At 37.6% G+C, this 19,555-nt stretch overlaps 1 long non-coding RNA gene across 8 annotated transcripts in view; it reads left to right on the forward strand.

The window, feature by feature from the left end:
• Positions 1-19,555, forward strand: part of LOC144615135 (uncharacterized) — a 392,358-nt gene that overhangs the window by 1,734 nt on the left and 371,069 nt on the right. For all 8 annotated transcript variants that reach the window (XR_014136567.1, XR_014136568.1, XR_013553607.2 and 5 more), the window contains exon 2: positions 1,761-1,903. This is a non-coding gene — a long non-coding RNA (uncharacterized LOC144615135). The remainder of the gene's footprint in view (positions 1-1,760; positions 1,904-19,555) is intronic.

The raw sequence follows: 19,555 nt of genomic DNA on the forward strand, positions 1-19,555 counted from the left end.
AGATTGTTGCAGGTTGGGTTCCCCCAGAAGTAGGTTGTGAGATGGAGATTAATGTTCAAGACACTCATTGGGAAGCGCTCTAGAGATGAATACTAGTAGATGGGAGGGGAGGGAAGCAGAGCTGGGCAGACCAAGAAGTTGAGATGTTACACCGTTTTACTAAAGACCTCTGCAGATCCCTTGGGAGCTTTAGAACTGGGATGACACTTTAGAGTTTGGGCAAGGTGGCTAGACTTTTATACCCCTGCATGGATTCAGATGGAATGAGGACACTGGATAGTGGCTTCCCCTTAAAGTACAGGTGGCCTTAAGCAAAGCAGTTTCCTTCAGCTGAGACAGTCCTCCAAGAGGGCTGACAGCATGGGGCCATCTTCAGGCAGTGTTCCCAGCAGCTAGGGAGATAAATCCCGTGTTGTTGCGGGGAATCTCAGCAGTACATGATAGCATGCCACACAGGTAGTCTTTATGTATTTGTCATGGCTTCTTTATGAGATCAAAGTAAATGAAACACAAGAACTATAAAAGTAATTTATTTCATCAGATAACATCAAATCTGGCAGATTACTATGCTTAGGTGGAATCCCATTATAAAATCCTAGTTGGACATTTAACTGTGATCATACAATAATGCATTTTATTTCCTTAGATGATTTTTGTCCAAAATTCTTATCAGTATGTAGTGGAAAGTTTGGGAGAGATTAAAAAAAAACCAGATACATAATATAGACAATATTTCTTTAATTTTTAGTTGTGGTCTACTGTACTAGAGTATGACATTATGGTAAGTTTATGCTCTCAGATAAAAATTTTAATTCCTTTGTTTTCACATTATAAGATCTTTAAGGTACATTGACTTTCGTACCAAAGTAGGAAAATATAATAATACATACCAACTTAGAAGTGTGCTAAATTTCAAAAGTTTATTGCTAAGCCATTGCTTGGAACTTTAAGTTGTTGTATAGATTTGTACTTGAGTTGATTTATTATAAGCTTTATATAGTTATTGCTTAATGGTGTAAGTACTATCATTCCCAAGAGTATTGTTTTTATAAAGTTCTGAGCTAATGATCCCCCCTCAGACCAACTGAGAGAGAGAGAGAGAGAAAGAGAGGGAGAGAGAGAGAAAGAGAGAGAGAGAGAAAGAGATCTCCTAGACAGAGCAGAGTGCAGTGGGTGGAGGAGATGATGTAATCTGGGCATCTGGGAAATCTTCCTTGATTCAGCATCGCCTGAGCACTAAAAGTTAAGTAGGGATAAATCAGGAGAAGGTAGGAATACAGGGGGAGGGGACTTCAGAAGAGCATTATAGGCATAAGAAAGCATGTACAAAGGACCTGAGGTAGGAAGGAGCAGATGAAGGTGAAACCAAAAGCCTCAGAAGGGGGATGAAAAGTGTAAAAGAAAAATTTTACCTACTTGATAATTGAGCCTTAGGACTACCTTACTTACAAGGACAATTTACCAGTGTTGATTCTCAAGTAGTTTTCCTGAAGACTTTCCCCCCACTGGTTCTCCCAGATCTTGTATGAAGAGCACTAGTAAGGAGGGAGGGTGTGTGTGAGAAAGTATGCGGGCTCTTTATGGGAGAACTTCACAATCCTTTTCCTCAGACAGATTGCAGGCATGTCATTGTATGAACCGTGATGCTAAAATTTGTAGTGCAATGACAGGAATGCATACCATTTCCTGTCTTTACTGTTTGAAAAAGGCTAAAGAGGAACCTGCAAGCAAACAGCAAGCTTTTGTCTTCTATACTGTAGCTTCTGGAACTGATGAAAGTAGATGATCCAGGCACTCCACCCCCCCTCACTGCCTAACTCACAGCAACTCAAAGTCTCTTGTGCCTACTGCCCTTGATATACTCCACGATTCTTCCATCAACTGCAGAGTCTGTATTTTGAAAGTAAGTCATATATTGTTTATAATATACATGATGCATTTCAACATTTAAATAGTTTGGAGCAGTGGTAATGGGTAAAAAAGATTTGATGGTGAGGATCCAGACCAGTTGCTAGATTTTATGTATTATGAACATAACTCCCCTATTAGATCTGTGCTTACTTTAGGTCTGGTTTTAGATCTTTGCTTGACTGTGATTTTGAAGCTGAACTTTGTTCATAGGAAATCCATTTCACTACAATTTGGTCTCTCTGGGTCTCAGTTTCATCATCTGTGACCCAGTGAACCAAAAGATAGACAATTGTGACAGCTCGTCTACTTCAGTCTGAACATGTTATGGTTCTTTATTCTATATGATGGTAGTTCTGTCACTGATCATCAGTGCTTGTTGGAGTACTTTAGTAAAAGTTTAATTCTATGCTGTTTGAAGCTGTTCAATGAATCTTTTCCGCCACCCTGCAGCCTGTAGGGACTGACGCACTGAAAACAGTACCTATTCATTGAAATAGCCCAGGAAGTGCTGTGGTAGTTGAAATGCCACTCACCTTCTCAACTCTGAGAGGAGCTACTTACATTTATTATTTTTTATTGAAATAGGAAAGAATGGTTCAGTGACCTTATGCCCTGTTCTGAGTTTTAGATGCATTAATGGGACAAAACAGACATGGTGTAGAAGTTTTAGTATCTACCCGAACCATTTCACCCAGGGAGCAAAATGTAAGCAATGATAACAGACCATCACTGTTGGCACCATTGCCCAGTATTTACTGAGGTGATAATGTCATGGGAGGCCTAAGGCCACACCAAAGAATCTGATAAACAATAGTATTCTTTCTGCTAGTATTCATTTCTAAGAAAGAAAATTATTATGTTTTTGTGCCAGACATTGTGGTTTATAGCATGGTTTAAACCTTTCTTTAATCCCAAGAACAACTTTATCATGTAAGTTTTATTATCAATCTTAATCCTAAAAGTGAGGAAATTGAGGCACAGAGAGCTTATATAGCTATTAAGTGGCAGAGAAATTACTCAAATCCAGATGTTGTATTTTTACTTAACAAATGTTGTTACTTCTATAAAACACTGCTTCCCAGGAATGGAAACTAGGAAGAAAAATAAGGGACTCTGAGTAATAATAAAAATTATCTAAGAATAAGCAGAGTCAAAAGTTCAGTTATTGAAAAGTGGAGGTATGGGAGTATTGTCCTGCTGAAGGTTTCGGATATATAGATGTTGCATTGACTGTGTGACTCAGAGTGTGGGCTGAGGCCTGTCCACATTTTCAGTCACCCAAGAAGTGGATGGGCTACTGTGATAAACGTCATCAGTAGTAGTGTAAGTTGGGTGCTGGGCAACCTCAGGCCATAGATCCCTGTGTAAACTGGGCATCAGCATCCTCTCTCCAGTGTTCTAGGTGGACCTTTAGTATAAGTCCTGCCCTGAGAAGATTGAAGGTCTGAGAGTTAAAAGAGCTCTCTGAGTCTAGCCTTTAGGTGCGGGGAGAGCAGTTATTCACATACATACATGCTTCTCTAATTTGAAGCTAGATCATTTTGCTAAGTTATTCAAAACCTAAAAAAGCACATTTATGAATAAAAGTTGCTTCAGCTACTCCTCTAAATGTCCACATCATTAATCACTTAATGGTCAAATCACTCTGTGGGAGAAATGTGTAAATCAGGAGGGTCTGTGCTGGAATGAGAGACAAAAGATGGTCTGTGCCCTTTGCTGCTTTGCTGCTTCTTAATTTTTTAAAAAATAGTTTGTTGAAAAGTAGTCCATTTGTCATAGGGATTGAGAGGCTTGTTTATTTACCTTGCTATTATCAATGGCACATAATAGAAGCTCTCCTTTGTCTTAAATTGACTTCCCACATCTTTGCCTGTGTTAATGCAGATATATTGCAGTTTCAATACCTAATGTTTATTTGCCTCTTTCCTGACTTCTTTAGTTTTCCTTGGCTAACCTGTAGAATCTGGCATGTAATAGTCACAAAAGAAAGGCTCACCAAAGTAATTTTTTTGACCATAAAAGTTTAGAAGAATTTCTAAGAGGTTAATACAATAGAGCAGTGGAAATCCCTACATGTGAAAGATTGAGGATCATTAAGAAAACTTCCCATGGGATTTTCTCTGTGGGGTGGCAGGTTGAGATGGGGCATGAGTAGACAAGGAAAGGAAACTAACATTTATTAAACATCTGCCAGCAATTTTCACACACATTATCTCATTTAAATCTTCAGCAATTTGGGGGAGATAAATATTTCCACACCATTGTATATGTATGAAAAATCAGGCTTCAATAATTTAATTTGCTTGATGTCATATTCTTTGTGGTAAAGCTGGCATCCAAACTCAGATCTATCAGACAAAGACACATACCATATGATTTCACTTATATGTGGAATCTAAAAAAAAAAAAAACAAACAGTGAACAAACAAATAGAAAATCGGAAACAGACTCATAAATAAAAAGAACAAACTGGTAGTTGCCAAAGGGGAAGGGAGTGGGGGAATGGGCAAAATAGTTGAAGGGGATTAAGAGCTACAAACTTCCAGTTATAAAATCAGTAAGTCATGGAGATGAAAAGCACAGCATAGGGAACTAATCAATAATATTGTAATAATGGATGGTGACAGATGGTAACCACAGTCACCACAGTGTGGTGAGCACTGAGTAACATACAGAATTGCCAAATCAGTATGTCGTACACCTGAAACTAATGTGACATTGCATGTCAGCTATACTTCAATAATAAAAAAAGAAAAAGAAAAGCAATTCAGGTCAGTATGTCTCCAGATACGTGCATATTCTTTCCACTGAACTGCATCTCTTAAAAGGATATCACTAATAGGAGTGTTCATCTTCCTAATGACAATGCATATTCATGAAAATCTTTTTAGATACATTAATAACTCTTTTGATTTTTGGAATCCTTGTCTGGTGGTATAGTGTTTTCTTCCCTTCTTGCCTCTTCCCCTACTCTGTCTCCTTGGTGGGAAGTCCTTAGTAAGAGTATAGAGAAAGAAACTTGGTTAGCATCATAGCATCTTGAAGTGATATGTGAGAACAGTCAGCACCAGCAAGAGGAAATGTTTTTGTTTCAATCTGACGAATCCAAACAAACAAACAAAAAAACAAAAAACAAAAGAATCCAAAGGATCAAAGTCTCCTTCTGGAATCCTTCCTTCCTCATCCTACCTCTACTCCTCCCATGATGTCTAATCATTTAGATGGAACTGGAGCCAAGGGGATTGTGTTATTGGAAACAGGAGGAAACTTCTGGGTAGCCAGCTGAGATTATTTTGAGTTGCCACAAAGCAGACCACAAAACAAGGCCATGGGTGTAGGTAGTTTATTTAAAGCTGACTGCAGAAAACATAAGTGAAGGAATGTGTGGAAAGTGAGATAAGGAAGGGAGAAGAACTGATATAAGGTGTTTTATTGAGCAGGTTACTGCTTTGGGCCAACTCGACTCAGTTCTACTAGGGACCCTCCACAAAAGTGAATGATACAGGGATGGTGGGCAATAATTTACCAATTACTATTTTGTATTGGTTGAAGGTTCCCCCCCTAGGGTCTTTAATTCTCCTGAATTCCTAGGTTGTGCCTGTCTTTGGAAGGTTTTGCTTCCACAGTCCCTGAAAAAGCCTTCAGGGTTAAGAGAAACCCAGGTAAGAAGTTGTACATTTATCATGGATCTTACTGTACCTGTAAGTGAACTGGGGAGCCCAGGGAGTATGGAGCAGGATATCAGCAGCATCTGCTACAGACGTCTCTGTGAACCGACAGGAAACTTGATGGGTAGACTACAGAAGTGCCTTGCACCATTCTGTAGACTCCTTGTATATATGTGATTGATTAATGATGGGATACTCTGGAGAAAGATAGCATAGTGCAGTGGGTACAACCATGGACTCTGGTGTAGCTCTGGATTCTAATCATCTCTGTTACTTACTAGCTGGGTTAACTTGGTCAAGTTATTTAACTTCTCAGTGCCTGTTCCTTCATCTTTATATAATGAGGATGGTGATAATAAAGCTTACCTCAAGTGTATTTGTGTCAAGTTGAAATGAACTAATATATGTAAAGCATTTACAACTGTGCTAATCCCAAAATAGGCACTCAAGCACTCTATTTCTGGTCATGCAAGAGACCTACATTGCCTCCTAAATTTTACAAATATGGAACAGAACTTTCAAAAATCTTCTTTGTGATTTCTTCAACTAGAAAGCTTTCTTTTACGCTCTACCATCAAATTCTACTCTCCCAGATGCAGGACTTCACATATATCTTAACATGTGATCTACCCCAATTTTGAGTAATCAAAGAATTCAACTTTTAAGGGGTACGGGTTTAAAAAAGGGCATCATGACAAGAGGTTCTGAAAACCAGAAAGAGCTAGTGTTGCCATAAACAGTCCACATAAGAACTCCACATAAGCAATACCCAGTATGACATAGATTCCATTGGATAAAATATGATGATGATTTCTACTGATGGGGATGTGCTAAATGTGCTACACCTATTATCTCATTTAATCTTTATATCAAATCTGTGGGGTAGCTATTACCAGCTCAGTTTTTCAGATGAAGAAACAGTATCAGAGAGTTGAAACAACTTGCTCAGGATCCCACAACTGGTAATTTGTGGGGCTGGGAGTCTGACACCAGTGCATGTTTTTAATACCACTATGTGCAATTGAAACACTGCAGTAGGATAAATGTTATTCTCTACTGACATCACTTAAGGCTGATATTCAGAATAGCCTCAGAATTGAAGCTTGTGTTAAGTCCTGCTTTATTACTTGTGGCCTTCAGCATCATTTAATATTTCTGAACTCATGTTTTCTATAAAAGAGGAATAATGGTATTTATTCCATAACATTATGTGGGGGATCTTGTTAAATTATATAAGCACTTTATAATTAAGTACTATATAAATTTGATCATGTAAAAGGATAAAAGTTTTAAAAAGAGAGGCTGAGAGTCCATATGAATGAAAGTAGTAACAAAGGAGTTCAGATTTTAAGTTATTTCATAATTAATCTTATATATTTCAGAATTTCTAATTAATATTCTTTCTCCTTCTCTTCCATTCTTATTAATTCAGTTCATAAGCCAGGGTTAAAAACTTACTGTATAAGGCATGTTTTATGATTTGGGAATATAAAGATGAAAGTAGCTTAGTATCTACATTTGGTTTTGCTCACTCTTCCTTTTCTCTCTCTCTCTCTGTCTTTTCTTTCTTTCCCTCTCTTTCTTTCTCTCTCCTTTCTTTTCTTTCTTTCACTCCCTCCCTCTTTGCCTCCCTACCATCCTCTCTCCCTCTCTCTCCCTTCCTCCCTTCCTCCCTCCCTCCCTTCCTTCCTTCCTTCCTTTCTCCCTCTCTCTCCCTTCCTCCCTTCCTCCCTCCCTTCCTTCCTTCCTTCCTTCCTTCCTTCCTTCCTTCCTTCCTTCCTTCTTTCCTTTACTCTCTACCTTAACTGAGAAAAAAAAAAAGATAACCAACTCACCACTTTTGTTTGCCCTCTATTCATTATTTAGAAATAGTCTGAATGCTTTTACATTGTTTGACTATATGTCAAGACTCTCTGAAGACATGCTCATTTATAGATACTTCTGTCTGCAAATTAGACCTTCCTAGTACTGTGAAACATTAAGGTCTTTAAAACCATTAAGATTGTTAGCTTTGGCTGCAGATAAGCAGAATAAACAAACCCCTTTCCAAGTGGGGACTAGTACTGCTGTCTTCCTTGGCTTTTGAAGCTCAAGGATGTCACGAGTCTCAAAAAAAAAAAAAAAAAAATGCTTATCCCCCAAGCTGAGAACTTTCTAATGGGCTTCATTGTTTTCTGTCTAGTGTTTCTCACAGGTGCAGATAACATATTGTTTCTATGTTGGCTGCAAATAGCCTTTAATGGTTTTCTGATTTGTATTAATCTTTCCACTTACATATAATTAGCTATCTACCTACCCATCTCTTGGCCCAATACTGGCTGTGATAGACAATACACACAATAAGTGTCTTCACTCCTGAGAACAAGATCAGTATATGAATGCAAATAGAGCTTAGGAATGTATTTCTAAATTTTGAGCTGAAAATTGATGGGTTTTCATGTTAACTCACTAGTCTTGATTCCTTTCTCTAACCTGGTGGGTCTTAAGAAGTAATTTTACCCCTATAGGGCATGCAGCAATATCTGGACACATTTTTGGTTGTTACAATTGCTGTAACTGTTTACCGTCTAATAAATAGAGGCCCCAGGGATGCTGCTTAATATTCTACAATGGACAGGGAAGTCCCCTACAAAGAATTATCTGACCCCAAATATCTATAGTACTGAGGTTGAGAAACTGCAGGTCTAACCTCATTCTTTTTTTTAAACATATTAACATTTATCATATTTGAAAGAATGACTAACCATCAGCAGTAGACGGAGCCATGAATACACACTTATAAGGCAATAGCTACAAGCACGATTGAAAGAATCCTGAACACTTTTATCCTACTTGATCTGGTCCTGCTCCTTGGAAGTGTGGACTTTAACCTTTGACCCCATGTGTCAGTATTTTGTGTCTTGCTTTCAACTCGATTATCAGTGATTCCCTCTCACCAGTAATACTTCTATGTTAATTGTTAAACTTAAATGTTTATAGGGGAGTCTAACCTCATTCTTACTTGAAAAGTTTGGAGATATAATTGCATTTTTTAAGGTTAGCTCTGCCAGCCATAATCTTAGATTTCCCAGGGTCAAGATAAACACAATCTTAAGCGAAGTAGGGGAACCAACAACACCTCATCCAATAGATTTTATTATTCCAAAATGGAACAATCAGCATTTTTACTTCCTCAGACTAATTTTAAAGGCTCTCTTGCTTTTGTTTTAAGTGTTGTGCATGTATGTCTGTGCGTGTATGGATGGGAATGACACCATAATTTTTTCAGTGTTTAAGATCTCTAAAAGGTTAACATGGCTTTGGCCAGTCAGGTAGAAAGGTAGAAGAATAATGAATGCAACCACCACTTGTTAAAGCACCAGAATTTGAGTGATCATTATGAATTATGTTCACTTTTTCTAGAATCTCCTTATTGTTTTCTCACTTTAAAATCTTTGCTCAAACTATTCTATTCTTCCCTATTAAAATCCTATCTATGCACGTGGATTTATAAATATGCATATCTTATTAAAAATCTATGGTGCCTTCAACTGAATTTTAAATATTTTATATTTTAAAGGTAAGGCACTCTATATCTTTTATTTTTCTCATAACATCTGTCTCCTGAACATGCACTTCATTGGCATTTAATTGGTTCAGTTGATAAGTGGGTATTTGCAGGTCTGCCTTCCCTGTGGAGTTGAAAACCACAGTAAAGATAAAGGTACTACCAAAATAACATTTCTTACTATGGAGGGTCTGTGTGTCTATAATATGTTGAATGCAATTACTTGTTATTCCTCCATGCTTTTGTTATCTCTCAAATACCCTCATTTAGATTATTTCACTGTTTTAAAGCCCCCAAAACATGAGAGAGCTGCAACAACATGAATTATCCTGTTTCGTTTGGTGTACTTGAAAGCATTCAGATTTTCTACAAACCTTTCCCACAGAGTGTTCTTTCTGGTTAATGAAAACTCTGGAGGGAGAGAGGTAGAGGGTGAGAGGTGAGGACAGATAAGAATTTAGATGTGTGTTTCTCACAGGGCAGCAAGTGGTGGGAGACTTTGACCTGGATCCTTAGGGCTTATCTCACATATTTGTTAATCATGTGGAAGAGGAAGCCTGCAGATTTTAAACTGTTAACTGCAACACAAGCCACACATGTGAGAGGGTAGCAATGAAACATAAAAGCAAGGGACCACGTTATGCAATTCTGCATTTGTTTTTTAAAAAGTTGCCTTTACTATGTTCATACCATAAAGAACAAATCAAAATATGATGAGGTAAACATTCTATATAGTCATGCGATGAGATCACGGTTAAATACTAACATATTTCTTTCCAGTATTCCCATGAAAGTGTTTTCATCTATTGCTTTCCAGTGCACAAGTAGCTTTACTCTTCCCTTCTCAGTACTAAAAATTCTTTTGGACTGTTCAACTGTTCTTTTCCAAACAAAACATAAAATTATATATTGCAGATGTGAATTCTTTAGATTAAAAATAGGCTCACAGCTTAAAGTTTAAAGATAAGGTATAGCAGTCAAAATGTTTGCAGGGTATACTTTATCAATTATATATCATTTAATATCCCCAGTGTGCTTACTCTGTTGCCCACTATACAAAATAATTCTTGTTGAATTATTTTGCTCTTGAGGAAACTTATTCATTTTTAAGACTCTCTACTCAATATTAACCTGGAAGCAAGCTTGATTTTACTATAGGGATGTTGTAGTTACGAACTGTATATCTAAAAAAAAAAAGATTTTATATTTGGAAAATACCAATTACATCCTACTTCAAGCAAACACATTCTTCAAATACAGGAATAATATGTAAGAGGTACGTAGTAGGTCAAGCATACTTAATATAAACTTTATGTACGCTTTAAAGAAGAAAAATCAGTGTATAATTGAATTGCTCAATCATGTAGCCAGATGGCTTGAAGACCTTAGATTCTAAGATCTAATTTGCTAAGAGCCAGAATGAAGATGGTTTTAATGAACAACATCTAAACATCTCATTTAGCCTCCTTCACTAGCCTCAATGATGACTCCAGACAACATTGTTTTAAGATTATAATGTCCATTTTATTTCTATTAATTGCATCTTTTGTCTGAATTTACATTATTATAATATCTCTAATATATTTATTTTTGATAAAATATTATTCTGTGTTGTCTCTATATTGGGAAATCAGGAGTGCCATCATGTGATTTAAAATAAAATCCTCAAATTAAATGTTATTCAGAATTTCTCTCTTACAATTCAAAATTTTATGATATTATGTAACTCTTTATTTCATTTGATTTATTGTTATTCTGTTGACTTACACATGTAGCAAAAACTTAGATACCTGATCCCTAGATGGTCTGTGGGGAACTATTTTCAGTATTCATGTTTGCCATCTAAAGACTGTGTTTGAGTTGGTTATTTATTTGTGCTATGTTAGAGCAAGGCATTTTATTGGTGCTTCATCAAATGTAGAATTATTTTTCCACTACTTTTCATAAGATTTTTGGCAGCTGCGAGTGGGAGTGGTTACAGAGGTGATTAGAGCCAGTGACCTGATGGCTGAAAAATTGTTGAGAATCTGATACAGACCGTGGTGATACACAATGTTATCAACCTTCCTGGTTCTTGAGTGAAGACAAGAGGCTATGGCAGTGAGATTTCCATTTGTTTAAATGTATGCTGTAAAAATTGAATGTTTTTTTTGTTTTTCTTTTTTTTTTCCTGAAACCATTATATATATATACAACCTGTCCATTAGTCACCTCATACATTTTATTATCACTTCATACTTTATTTTCTTCCTTTGACCTCAGGAAGAATCCCAAGTAATTTTAAAACCCATTAGTATCTCTGAACACTCACAAAAAATCCATAAATGATTTCTTAATGGTCATTACTAATCGGTATTAAGCAATCTTGAACTGGCTAGAAGTCATTGTATATAGACTTTAAAAAATCTTTAAGATGTGAATTCTCTTACTCTCTTTTGTCAAAACTATCATTTCTCTTTTGAGTATCTAAAAATAATACAAAATGTTTACTACTTAGTAAAACCATCATAAAAAATGGGACAATTCCATTTTCACTCTCCATTATTATAGTGTGTTGGATATTAAAATAAGAAAATTGCAAAACTTCTTTAATTTACAAAGTGGGTGAGGAATCCTGACTGTCCCCTGTCTCCCACACTTCTGGTTGATCCCTTGAGTAAGACAGGTATAGACAAAGGGCTTAGTAATGCTCAGTTTAGATACAGTTTCCAGCTCCTGTGGACACCTGTGCCATCTGAGAAATGATCTGTAGTGCTGTGGGATATTATATAACATAGAAACATGGGATTTAGAATAATGTAGATGGAATTCAAATCCTGGCACCACTATTTTGTAGTTGTGTGCTTAGGGCAAGTCACCTGTAAAGTAGGGATAATGCTAATACTGACCTTCTAAGGTTGTTAAAGAATAAATGAGATAATGAATAAAAACTCTTATTAGCACAGTTCCTGTTATACAGTAAATAACCATAGCAATATATTCATATATTATACAATATACATATAGCAATATATGCATATATGTTATACAGTAAATATGCAGTAAGGTTAATCATTACTCTTATTCTCACTTCTGTGTCCAAGAAAGTACATTGAGAAATCTTTCTCACACTCAAAGAGAAAGACCCCTTTCTCACACCTTGATGGGGAGGACCCATACGGGAATAAAGCAAGAGTTAAAAGCAAATCCTCAAAATGAGACACAGAATTTTCACTGAGTCTCACAGGGTGGGCAATGGTGCTATTTATTGGGGCTTATTAAGTGTCAGAAGTAACTATACAAATAAAGGCACGTTAGAAAGGTCTGTAATTTTGTTCTCTGAGTTATGCTTAGTATTGTCACTTAATTTGGAACATTAACAGCTTGATCAAAAGTAGAAATTATTGTTTCTGATGATCTTCAAAGCTGTAACATCCATGTCTAGAAGCTGTAGAGTTAATTTAAATCAATTTGTCATTATTTAGAATTATAAACACAGCAAAAGGAGACCTTTGAAGACACCATCTATTACAATCCATAAAAATTGGGAGTTTTCATATTCCTAAATGTGTTTAGCAGGCATGATGAAGAGATTTGTCTAAATGCTTTCCATATTCACCATGGAAGGTAGGCTTTGTGGGGATAGTTTGGAGTCTTTAGGAGAATTTGTATAGTAGGAGCCTTTCCGCTTTCCCAGATCTGATGAGGAACATACAAACAGAGGTGCTTCTACTTGAAGACCACCATGTAGTGTCCATTAGACCAGTTACTCTTAGCAAACCTAATGAGGAGTTCGGGCTAAGGAAGAGATTGTCATAGCGAAGGACCTTCCATGCATGAGGAGACTGATGCCTCTGGGAAAGAACTTGGCATTTCCAGATCCCACCATTTTTGGCTTAGAACTTAACTCCTCTAGGTTAGTGCCTTCCTCAGCTATAGCACCAAAGAAATCAGTGACTCCACTAGTCAGAGCAGTAACAGAGCCTGATGCATTGGTTAAGCAGTCTCCATTTGAAGTCAGACTTCTTGGATTTAAAGACTGATTTAGCCACTTTTACACCTGACGACCTTGGGAAATCTTTTAGCCTCTTATCTCTAATTTCTCTATTTTAAAAATGACATCTACCTCATAGGATTTTTGTGGATAGAATCAGGTAATGAAAGTAAAGAACTTAGCTCATTTATTGGAACATTTTAAATGCTCAAAAAATCAGGGTTTCTGTTATTAATATTTTAGGGACACTTTTGGTTACATATTGGAAAGCTAATCTAGTGAGGTAAAATTTTCTTTGGGTTAAATGAAGTAGCAATGGGGTCCTTAGGGAACTAGGGGGCTAAGAACATGGAGGATCATACCTTAGCCAACACTTTGGTCTAGAAGAGTAGTGATAACAGGTTATAGTGTCTACGAAAACAATGTGTGAACACCTTGGATGCGCATTAGAGTGATGAGATAATGTCCATCAGCCCAGAAAGTCCCTTCATCTAGGACCTTGGATACCTTTATGCTGAATTGTGTTTTCCCAAAATGTGACCTTGTTTGGAGATAGGGTCTTTATAGGTATCAAGTTAAAATGAGGTCATTAGAGTGGGCCTTAATCCAATATGACTTATGTCTTTATAAAAAGGGGAAATTTGGACATAGAAATATTAAGAGAGGAAAACCACCATGTGATGAGTCACAGGGAAGACAGACATCTGCAAGCCAAGGAGAAAGTCCTGGAACAGATCCTTCCCTCACAACCCTAGCAGGAACCCATCCTACCAACATCTTGGATTTTAGAATGTAAGACAATAAATTTTGTTTAAGCTGCCCAATTTGTTGTACTTTGTTATGGCAGACCTAGAAAACTAGTACAGATACTTAATAAAAAGTGTCTCAGAGTGGACTCAGTGAGGATATTGGTGGTGCAGGTAGTGGCATGTGAAAGAAGTAAGGCCTCCTTCAGTTACAAAGCCATGGTCACAGACACTAGGAAAGGCATCTTAGGGGAGTTGTCAGTTTGGATGTGGTTTAATCCTGTTCAGTACTTGGGAAAAACAGGATCCCAGAATCTTCCCATCCTCTAGTTTTCCAAGGGTTTTTACAGTATAGTGGTAATAATCATCCTATTTGCTTTCCACTTGGTGTTAAAAGCATGCTCAAAGGATTCAACATATTTAGGAGGGACCTTATGTTTGGTTTGAAACTAATAGGAAGGGAAAGGTATGAATCTTACTTCTAACTCCTCCATTTTTGTAAATCAAACCCAGATGATAGGAAACATCAGTAGAAATACTTCTACTTCTGTTTTGAATGACACAGGCCACTAGAGTTATACATAGTTGTTTGAGATTAATTAATAACATATTCATCCAGTCTTTTGTCAGACATTTATTGAACCCTTACTATATATCAGGCTCCATTGACATTAGGGCTTTGATGGGAGACACAATTTGGTTTCTGTCCTCAGAAGACTTACTATCTAAAGAGGGATGTATGTGAATAAACAGAAAGCTGCAGCAGACTGTAACAATTGCTGAAGAACTCAGGGATGCTCTGAGAGCACACAGAAAGGGCATTATGTCATCCTGGAGGGTATTGAGAAAGCTATGAAATGCCTCTAGGAACAGACGATGCCTGAACCAAGTCTAATAGGTCCTCCTAGCTAGGTGAATGCGGGTGGAGGGAAAAGAGAGGGCAGCCCAGATAGTGGGTATAACACAGTCATTGCCACGGGGGAATGAGAGAACATGACACCCATCTACTATAAGCACAATGATTATTTTCAAAAGTAGGTTAAGTACCGAGGGAAGGAAAAAAGATGGAAAGTTACTAGAGGGTGTGCAGCAGCCACATGGAGTAGAAAATGAACTAATTTTCAAGTTAGAATTCATGTATTTATTCAACAGATATTTACTGAAGTTCTAAATATATTAGGAATAGAACATAGAGTAGTCATTTTTGACTTCTTGGCAAAGGCTTACATTTGCCTCCTGCCTGTGTCACTTCCTTTCTGTGTGGGTTCTGAGCAAGTCATTAACCTAAAGTGGGAGAGCACTTAATTTCCTCATCGGAAAAATAAGAGAGCTGGATCCAGGTTGCTCTTAGTTCTAAAATGACACTGCCATGAGCAGTAAGAACATGTTATCCTGGTTGACATGGGTAGAATGTGAGGTTGGTTCAGTGTGCCGCCATTCTAACACCAAATACCCTGGGCCCAAGTCTACTGAGTTAATAACTCCATACTGGGAAGAAGAGTGTTCAAATAACAGTCCCATTAGGCAACAACCCCCTTCTCCCAGAGTAATAAAAGTCACACATTTATGATTTGTATGAAATAAAAACTGTGAGTTTTGTTTATTCTGTGAAAAATCTGTCATGTCTCTGTGGAAACTGGTTTTTATCACTCAGAGGGTTACTATAATAACTGTAGACTTTTCTACACTCATTCTTGCTCCAAGAAACAATGGGAATTTTACATCTTAGTTTATGAGCAATTATGACTCAATTGTGAAAATATTAAGCATTGAGAGGAGAGAAACATGGCTGGCCTTGGAGAAATACCTCAAGCAACTAGAATTTGTGCTGGTATCCCCTTTTCTCCCTGATCATGCTAAGTACCCTTCCTTTTTTTCTCTACCCTCACCTCAACCTGTCTTCTCATTTAGGTTGGTAGTGAATGGTGCTACCACTCATTAGGTTGATAGTGAATGTTAATGAATGGTGCTTATCACCCACTAATTATGAACTTAAGAAAAGGATCTCTTGTATTGTTTATAATAATCCACGAAGAATATACCATTATCCCTTTTTTACAGGTAAGGAAACTGAGACTCTGAAATAGATAACTTTTCCAAGACCATATAATTAATAAATTCCAGAGCTGGGATTAGAACCAGGTAAGGTTTCCCACCAGGCTTTGTTCTTATTCATATTCTGTCTTTCTTTCTCTCACTCCCTCTCTCTGTCTCTCTCCCTGGAAGAGTTAGCTCACCCTCAAAGAGCATCCTTGTTGTAGGTATTGATTTTGTAATTGTTGTATCAATATTGATGTCTAAATATGAATCACTATTGATTTCTAAATCATGCTCTCATGGAACTTGGCCATAATCCTTATGCAGCTTCAGTGGTTACCACCCTCACACATACGTTTGAGGGAAATCTCTTCTTTCTGCCATAATATTAGGCATAAACCTTCCAATGTAATGCATTTTTGAAGCAATTGAACATTCTTTAAATGGTGTAAGTGTTATCTTATTTGGTTTTAATGGGAAGATTGCCTTGCAAAAATCATGAAGACAAGTATCTTTCTTTATGGGAAGTGATAGAAGCCAAAGGCAAAAAAAAAAAAAAAGAAGAAGAATTTACCAAGTAGAAGATAAAAAACAGCAACAACAACCATGACAAATTGAGACTCCTCATTGACATTTCCTATAGCCATTGAGAGAAAAGGAAGTATGTGGGCACAGAATACAAAGCAGTCAGCCAGGACTATTTTCATGGCCACATGATTTACATTCTGATGGAGGAATCAGAACAGTGATAGAAGAACAGGTGGAGAGGCCACAATAATAAACTCCTCCGTGCCCCCACCCCCAACAAAATGGTATTTAGCAAATGACAGCTGATGAAATAAGCCTAAAAACCAGAAGAGAAACTTACGTTTTAGCACTTGTAAAAGGAGTTGTTTAGCATTATTTAGCTGTGTTCAACCAAGTATTCCTCTTTCCACCTGTCCCTCTTCTCTCTCAATACTGTACATTAGCCTAAAATCCATTAACCATTGTGGAAAAAGCAGCCATCTTATGGGCCTGTTGTAACTTTTGAAGGTGTTCCATAGGATATGGCTACCCACACCAGTTGGAAGGATATTTAGTTTGTTTGTTTGTTTATGGTCAGCCACTCCATTTCCCTTCTTAGTTTTGGTACTAAGGCTGACTTTCAGAGATTCTCTATTCTAAGAAAACCAAGAATGTTGCACTTCTTTAATCATCTGGCAAGAGAGTTTCCCTCAACTTGACATTGTAGCTGTCCTGGACACCTAGCTCAAGCCCTATAACCTTGGCAATGCCAGTGGGTCTGCACAGTACTGTATTCACAGCACCAAAGGTTCCCAAGATGAACTACATTTCAGAGTGAAGAGTTCAACAGCACAGCCTGAGCAAAAGAGGTGATCTGAGAGTTTTCTGCCTGCCCCTAAGTAAGTTTTTTCATTCTGGCATGAGAGGCTATCAGAAAATTCCCATCCTTCTTGTTCTCAGTCATCATTGTAGCTGGCCTTTTGTATATATTCCTCTTCACAACCCGGTCCTGATTCCATAGCCTTCCAATCTCATATTGCCAACTTGTTGTGTCTTTTCACAATTTCAAATATGTCATGGCTAAAGCAAGTCCTTCACTTTTCCCATTCCACTGGCTGGCCTCTTTCAGAATCTCTCCCGTGTCTGCTTAAAAAAGTAATCTTTGAGGGGTGCCTGGGTGGCTCAGTCAGTTAGGCATCCGACTTTAGCTCAGGTCATAGGGTCATGATCTCACAGTTTGTGAGGGGAAGCCCCACATCGGCTCTGTGCTGACAGCTCGGAGCCTGGAGCCTGCTTCAGATTCTGTGTCTCCTTCTCTCTGCCCCTCCCCTTCTCACACTCTGTTTCTGTCTCAAAAATAAATAAATAAACATTTAAAAAAAAGTAATCTTTGAGACTCCTCCCCCAAATTCTTCTCCCTTTCTCTTCCCATTATCAACTCAATTGAAAGAAAAAAAAAAAGACAAAATCTATTGTTTCTCCCTACATACTATATCTGGTCCTAGGTTTTTTTGTTTTTTTTTTTTTTTCTTTCTTACCACTGATGTTCTCCCAGCCTCTATGCCTAAGAAACTATGATCATGTCTTGGCTAATATTGCTGTCTCTAGTCTTTTTTCTTCTGATCCTTTCTGCATATCATATAGTTACACTTTTCTCAAGACAATGTTTCCTTGAGTTTCTCCTCTGTTTAGAAGCCTGAAGTAGGATCCAGCCTCTCCTGAATCAGCTGTAAATACTTTGCTAAGTTTGAAATATTATAGAACCTACTGCAAATTTATCAAACCTCATTTTCCTGCTATTCCCTTAAACACATCTCCATGTCAGACAAGGCAGTTCTCATTCACCTCACCAACACAGAGTTTATTTCTAACTTTCATATCTTTTCTCACCTAAAAGGTTTTTTAAAATAATTTTTGTTTATGCTAACCCTATTCATTCAAAATCTAAATCTCAACTCACACCCTTTTCCATGAAGTTTTCTCTGGCCACTCCAGCCTGCAACCTTGATTGATTATTTGCTTCTTTGAATTTCTGTTGGTCTCTCCTGGAATGTTGTCTTGTATTGTTCTTGAATACTTTAATAACAATTAGCCTCATCTTTCCAATTAGAGTATAAACTCATCAAGGATCAGAGACTACTCTAAATTCTCTTTCAGAGATAAAGTTTTCTACCATTTGAATTTAGCCTCTTAAAGTCTGTGGTGTATTTTCATATACATTATCTTTGAATTAGAAAGCCTTACCAGAATTTAATTAATTTGTATTTTCCATCAGAGAAAGTAGCTGCTGACCACCCTCTGTAGAGTTTCACGGACACCCTGGAAAAAGCCTTGGTACCTATTTGAGTAAGCAAATATATGCCAGAGAGAGCACCATGATGACAAAAAGCTGCAAGAGCTTCTGTTTTATTCATCAAACCTCTGTCTGTATGAGGAATTTTTAAGTGGGAGGGGAAAGCTGCTTGAGGAGCTCAGAGTTACCTAAGTGGGAAGCAACTTATTTCCCTTAACTTCTTCTCCCTGAGATTCAGAATTAAGGAGTTCTGCTTGTTTTAGTGTGGTCCTGACCAACCATCAGTTGGCAAGAGAGGGCAACATGAGCCTTTAAGTCAAGTTAACATAAGTTCAGAGGAAGAGGGCACTTAGGAGAAGGGGAAGAGTGAACACTGTTTTCTATGTCGAGGGTAGTAAACACTGGAATCAGCTTTTAGTTCAGCTCTTCTTTGGGACTATCTGTCATGGGGAACAAAAGGCCCAGAAGATCTGAAAATTAACCATCACACTTGGAGGTCAAGCCTACACTAAAACTCAACATAATACATCTAAAAAGGACACCTACACCCAACAGTGGGCAGCATAAAGGGATTTTAGTCCCCATCACATTTCTGGATACAACCATTGGAAACCACTTGGCCCGAAACCAACACTGCCCAAGTTTCACTTAGGCTTCACATCTGATACAGTATACCCTATAAAACTGGCTTTGAAACTGCTTTGATCCTGGGAGCCCCAACGCTCTTTAATGGCTGTTACATTGGGGAGTGAACCTGCCGCTCCTCAAAGAAAGGAAAGGAAAGGAAAGGGAAGGGAAGGGAAGGGAAGGGAAGGGAAGGAAAAGAAAGGAAAGGAATGAAGGAATGAAAGGGAAAGAAAGAAAAGGAGAAAG

This window comes from Panthera onca, chromosome F2 (genome assembly GCF_046562875.1).
Source record: "Panthera onca isolate mPanOnc1 chromosome F2, mPanOnc1 haplotype 2, whole genome shotgun sequence".
In the NCBI taxonomy this organism is placed as follows: Eukaryota; Metazoa; Chordata; class Mammalia; order Carnivora; family Felidae; genus Panthera; species Panthera onca.